Raw genomic sequence first — 6,264 nt, forward strand, 5'->3', positions numbered from 1 at the left:
GCTGCATCATGCCTACCTTTCACAGCAGCCAGGAGACAGCACGGAGAGAAGCCCGCCATTGGTTCACTCAACACACTAAAACCACAAAAATAGCAGCAGAACTCATGCTGCTGCTTCTCACATCAAACAGGCATCTCTGTCTCACCATCCTCTACCTGCCTGGTTGCCTTTTTCTTACTCTGCTCCGATACCTGTGATTTGCCACTTCATGGTGGTGATTTGTGCTTCTGTGTGCTGCAATGTTGCAGGAAATAAACAGTAGGGACTGTGCAGAAGACTTACCACAGCTGTTATAAATATCACTGCAATGCTGCACACCAGGCATAGAGGACAACTTTGCTTGCTCTGTACCTAGCTGCATAGGGGTTGCAGGAACAGGAGTTCAGGAACAGAAGTGCAGGAAAAGCAGCACTTTGCCAGCCCTTTTACCAGTCTTCTTTTCTCAGCAGGACAGACCTTGTATTGCCTGACCCCATTTCACAGCACTGCAGCAAACCACATCAGCACTGAGATATGGAGGAGCAAACCCTCCCTGCCCCACAGACCCAGAGAGCAACCCCACTCAGCCTCCCTCTCATTGCCCTACAAAGGGACATCCCACCACAATGAAGCACAGCACTCAGCGTTCCCAGTGCTAAGAGGTGTCCTTCCCAACCTTCCAATGTATCCCTCTCCAAAGGTGCAGGAGAACCCAAAAGGGCAACATGGGTGCTGTGGGGCCATGTAATGTGATGCAGAGTCTCTTGAGAGCCATACACAGTTTTTCACCCATGTTTCTTGGAGGAGATGGATGCTGACACTGGTCTGTGTGCCTGGAGGCCCAGTTGGGAAGTTCATGCCTGGGAAGGGACACCGTGAGGAGCAGACAGGACAATGCTTTGCAGCCTTTCTCTTCTAGGAGATCACATTATTTACCATATCCTCTCCATGTGTTTCTGTCAGAACAGGAAAACGAAGATTTCATGAAGCAGACATGCAGTGCTGCTGCGTGTGCTGATGTCTCCAGCTCAGCCCCCGACCTGGCTGCTGCTCTGAGGGACAGGCAGACATGGGATGAAAGAAAGCACAGCCAAGAACCTGCAGGTAAAATTATACTTTGTCGTATTTGTGAGATGAAATTATCTGTCAGCTCCGGCTGATCTGTTCCCTGCTTTCCCACTGAATAAAGCCCATCGCAAACACATTGCATATGCTTACTAGTCCATCACTGGATATAAAAATACACAGAACAGTTGTGTAGATTCTTTTCTGACAAAATACATGCTCCTTCCAATCCATGTATGGTAAATAGCATAAAAATGAGTGAAGGATGATGCCCTTCTTTCCATTCTATAGGTCCTCCTCCACAATAATAAACAATAGAAAAAAGCACAGCATTTCCTTTAGCACTTTCCCTTAGTTGCATACACACAAAAACATTGTCACCAACGCTCTCAGGATTTTCTACATGTTTACGTATTCATACAATAACAGAAAACAGTCTGTATCTCCTCACAGACCTGACAATAAGCATTCGTGTCTGCCCTCTTCTGTTTAATATCCCCTCGGGAAATGAATGAGTGGTACTCAGCTTTCCTGACTTTAATCAAGCTTCCACAGAACAAGCCGAGAATGTGAGACATTGCGGGGAAGGAGAGGGAAACTGCAAAAGAAGTGTAAGTGGAATTGAAAACCCCTTCCAGCTTCTGTTATGTCACTTCTCATGGAAGCCTTTGTTACGACTTCACTAAGTTAGGTAATGTGACAGTTGTCTGCTATTTTTCCCAATAATGGTGGTCTTTTAGGCTATGTTTTGCAGTGAGGGAGGTGGACTTGAGGAGTGCTGACTTTGGATGTAACCCCATGTCAAACCGGTAGTAAGTATCCATGAATAATGTTTATACATATATATTTGTGAAACAAAAATTCAGCTTCTCAGTAACGCACGTAGCTGAAGATTTGTGTCTTGTTTTGTTTCGTTTTCTTTTGCTTCTTAAACGGCAGTTTTAGGGAAGAATGATTTATATTGGAGATTCCTTTATTTGAAGCACCCTCACACCCAACACATGGACAGAGAGGGGGAAAAGGAGAACCTAGCAAAGGCAACTATTCAATATTTCGTGTGGAAGACATTCAGGATAAATTGATTAGATGATGAAAAGATCGCCACACAAGGAAAAAAAAAAAAAAAAAACCGAAAAAAAAAAACCAAAAAACAAACCAAAAACAAGAGATAGTCATGATTAAAACCCTCAGCTTCGTGGTGAGAGCTCCTTGGTGAAGGCAGCTATTTTGGAGCCACCTGCGTGTAAAATCATTTTAAAAAACGTCCCGCACTCCCGGGCAGCAGCAGCAGCAGCAGCAGCAGCCTGTTATTGCAGGGGGTTTCCATTTCTGGGTCACGAACGCGCGGCGTTTAACCCCACCTCCTCTCACTAAAGCGCACACAGAGAGAACATATGCGGCGCGGAGCATCGCATCAGCCTTACGTCGGGCTGATGCTCGCCCGGGGATAGTTCCTCGGCCCGGCGGCTCGAGGGGATCGGTGCGGGGCCGCACAAGGGAGCCGGGCTCGCGTGGATCCCGGGGCTGCCCTGGGAGTGAAGAGCGCGGGCTGCCGGCTGGGCACGCATCGGTTCTTCGCTCGCAGCGGCACCCGTCCCGCCGGGGAGGGCTTTCCTTTCTGGGAGGAGCAAGTTCCCGGCGCCAAACGCAGACCCTCTGAGTGAGGACCTAGCCGTTTGCCTTCCACTGGCCCCAGACGATGCGCTATCTGCCTCCGAGGTCCCAGCCGAGGAAGGGACGGAGCGGGCCGCAGCGCTCAGCCCGCAGCCCGCTCCCCTCTCCCCGCCGGCAGCCCGCAGCCGCTCCGCGCAACTCTGCGCCGCAGCTTGGGGGCGGCTTCCCCGGGACTGAGTGCCGATCACGTTGATCTTTATAGGAAATGAGGGCCGAGGGGAGCGGGGCTCGCCGCACAGCGGTGTGGGGGGACAGCTTCAGGTGTTCTGTGACGAAAACCCCGATATCGCCCTTCCCGGGAGCGCAGCCCTGGAGATAGAGGGATTTTTGCTTTCCCGGAATTTCAAAAGCGTGCTCGGCCTCTCTGTCTCTCTCAATACCAGACCTTCCCCCCCTCCCCCCCCTTTTTTTTTTTTTCTTTTTTTGCATCAGCAATAAACCTAGGCGCAGCGCAAGCTGCAGGAAGAGACTTGGCGGGTGCCAGGGGCTTCCCCCATCCCTGGCATGGCACGCCGTCGAGAGCGGTATCCGTGCACTTGGGGCGAGCCCCGAAGCCCGAGGGATGCTCGGGACAACGCGGCTGCGGGAAACCCTTCCCGGCAGGCAGCAGAATATGCGCGTCCGATGTTGGCTTCAAACCCCTCGAGGTATGCGTTTAAACACAGAGGTGACAAATGCCCTTTCTCGGGCAGAAGTAGCTGTGCAATTTAACACTAGGAGTTACTTTCGAACTGATATTTCGGATGCGGCTTAAATCAAATCCGATTTTTTTAGGAGAGTTCATTTTGAGAACGATTTAGAGAGGTCAGTTAACTGAAAAGACCCCCTCTCTTAAAAAAATCCTTAAAAAAAAAAAAAAAAAAAAAGAAAGAAAGAAGAAAAAGAAAGAAAGAAAGAAAAAGAAGAAGAAAAAAGTGCATGATACAAATATTGAAATAGAAATAGTGTGTTTCCTGGTAGTTTGGGAAGAGACAACCCCTCCGTATATGTGTGGCCCTATTTTTTCCATGCGAGAGGGAAACTCTGAGGTTAATGCATCGCCTTCTCTCAAACGCACTCTTGATTTTTCAGCCCTAAAGACGGTGACACCGAGGGAGCCGAGGGCTGCGCTCAGCGGCAGCAGCGCAGAAATACGGAATAATTTTATTTAGATTTTATTTTAATAGCACAAACAATGAAGAGGAAAAACATAAAATAAACCCACAGACTGTAACGAAAAAATATTATTTCCGACAGCTGACACCTACACGTTTCTTTGGTTTCATAACTCTGAAGCTGTCAGAGCTGGCGCATATTTCTGCTTTGCAACATACAGTGCCGAAATGAAGGGAAGGACTTCATGATGTGTTTTAAAATCAGTCCATGTGAGCGTGAGTTTAAGCTCCACTTTTCTGTGTGTACTTTCGAATATCTTTACTGGGAAGAAGTCATTTGAAGCAGGCACCAGGGGAAGACCTTTCAGTCTGTCAGACGCACTAATTAGGAGCTGCATACACCGTGGGGACAGATGGGTTCTCTTCCCCTGTCTCTCGCCCCCACCACCAATTTCACCACGAGGGGATGTTTATCAGAGTGTAACCAACGCTTTCTGATAGGCACATCTTTGCTAAAGTTCCATATTTTTCCTGCTCGGAGTCGTATCTCGAAACGCAGATGACGAAAGCCTTTACAGCATTAGACGCTCTCATTAAGAAGTCTGCTCCCCCCCGCAGCTCTTCTCCTCCGCACGGGCAGAGCCCATCTCTCTCTCCCGTACATCGCAACCAGCCAGCCCTGCCCTGCTCCCTGGTGCCGCTGCACTGACATCTTCCTCCCAGCAGCCCATCCCACTTTCTTCCTTCCTTGCCGATGATTTCTCTGAGCACCACAGAGCTCCTTGGAGCTTCCATTTCAATAACAATAATCCATAATAATAATCACGATAATAATAATGATATAGCCTATGCTGAAATGGAAAGTCAGCGCTTTCCCAAAGGCCGAAGAACCGTGTGATCTGTTTGGTGCCACCACCATCTTTACCAAAGCACGCGGACTGGGAGCTCGTCTCCACGCGTTGTGCCCCGGGGGATCGTTTCGGTGCAGCAGGACGGGAGGGAGGGCCGAAGCGTTGTAGGAAAACCCCACCGGGGCAGCCGCAGCTCCACAGCCCGTACCCAGCGCGGGAGGAAGGCGCTGCGTGGCACCGCACCTCTGTGCCCGGGGCTGTGACGGGCGGCAACTGCCACCGGCCCTGTGCCTCCACGGGACTAAGCGGCCCTTGGGAACAGAGGCCCTGCCGGCTGTCCGGGCTCCTCGTCTGGTTAGGGTTCTCTCCTCGGGGATTAAGGATATAAATTTTTTTATAAGTGACGGCAGAGTCTTTAAGTCGTTAACCCGAGTGATGCTGAATGCAGCTATGCCGCATCCAAGGCACCCACAGCGGGCTGTTCATAAACGCTCACTGCTGCTTCTTCTGGGGCTGCAGCCAGCATGGGGCACATAGGAGCAGGGTCACTCGTGTGGAGCTGAGGGGGAGTGGGCATAGGCCCTGACATCTCTGAGTTTAGAACTTCAGTGCATGGTGTAGGGTCCTTCCCTTCCCTTCCCTTCCCTTCCCTTCCCTTCCCTTCCCTTCCCCGTTCCTCCCTGCAGCCCTCACAAACGCTGCTTTTCCCGTAGCAGTGTCCAGGCGGGTGGAAGTCTGAGCACAATGAAACCTGAGAATTTCTGTCACTCTCTGCATATGGTCCGAAGTGCTTTAATCCCAATTAGGGGCGGCTGACACACGGTCCTATTCATCCCAATCAGCTCTTGAATACATTTGCCTAGAAATGAACTTCACAAATAGACCCTCTCCTAAATGTGCCCAGCAGCAAGGAAAATCGAATTGAGTCAGGGGCTCATTCTGAGGCGATCGAGGGAGAAAAGGTATGAATTTATAAGGTACACCGAAACATTGCAATTCAGCAACAAGTTGACTGACTTTTATTTGCACCATGTCAACCGAAAGAACCGAGAGATGCGCCGGGGGCTGCGGGGGGAGAGCCCGGTTAAAAGGCGGCTTCAGACGGCCGCTGAATGCGCCGTGCCGCGATCTGCGCCTCCAATTGAGGCCGGCCGAAAGGAAACAAAAATCTCGGCCCCTACGCAGGAATTTTTAAGTAGCACAAAATGTGTCTGAATCCGATCTCCGCTGCTGCTCGCCATTAACAATAAGAATACCAAATTGAGATCCTGTCATCTGCCGGGGTTCCCATAGAACCTCAATCACCATTCAGAAGCTGCTTTAATATCCCACCCGCATCCCGTCTGCACCGCACAGCTGGGCGGGGGCCGAGAGCGGCACAGAGCGTTGAGCCGCGTGCGGGAGGAAAGGCGGAACGGGGCCAGAGGGAGAGGGGTGGGCAGGGCTTGGGGGGGAGCGGGGAGTGAGGGAGGGAGAGGGGATGGAGGGAAGGAAGTGGAAGGGGAAGGGGAAAGAAGGAAAGGGGAAGGGGAAGAGAGGGGAAGAGAAGGTAAGAAGGGAAAGGGAAAGGGAAAGGGAAAGGGAAAGGGAAAGGGAAAGGG

This window comes from Centrocercus urophasianus, unplaced genomic scaffold (assembly GCF_019232065.1).
Source record: "Centrocercus urophasianus isolate 14NV4802_14NV808 unplaced genomic scaffold, USGS_Curo_1.0 seq_10, whole genome shotgun sequence".
NCBI classification, from domain to species: Eukaryota; Metazoa; Chordata; class Aves; order Galliformes; family Phasianidae; genus Centrocercus; species Centrocercus urophasianus.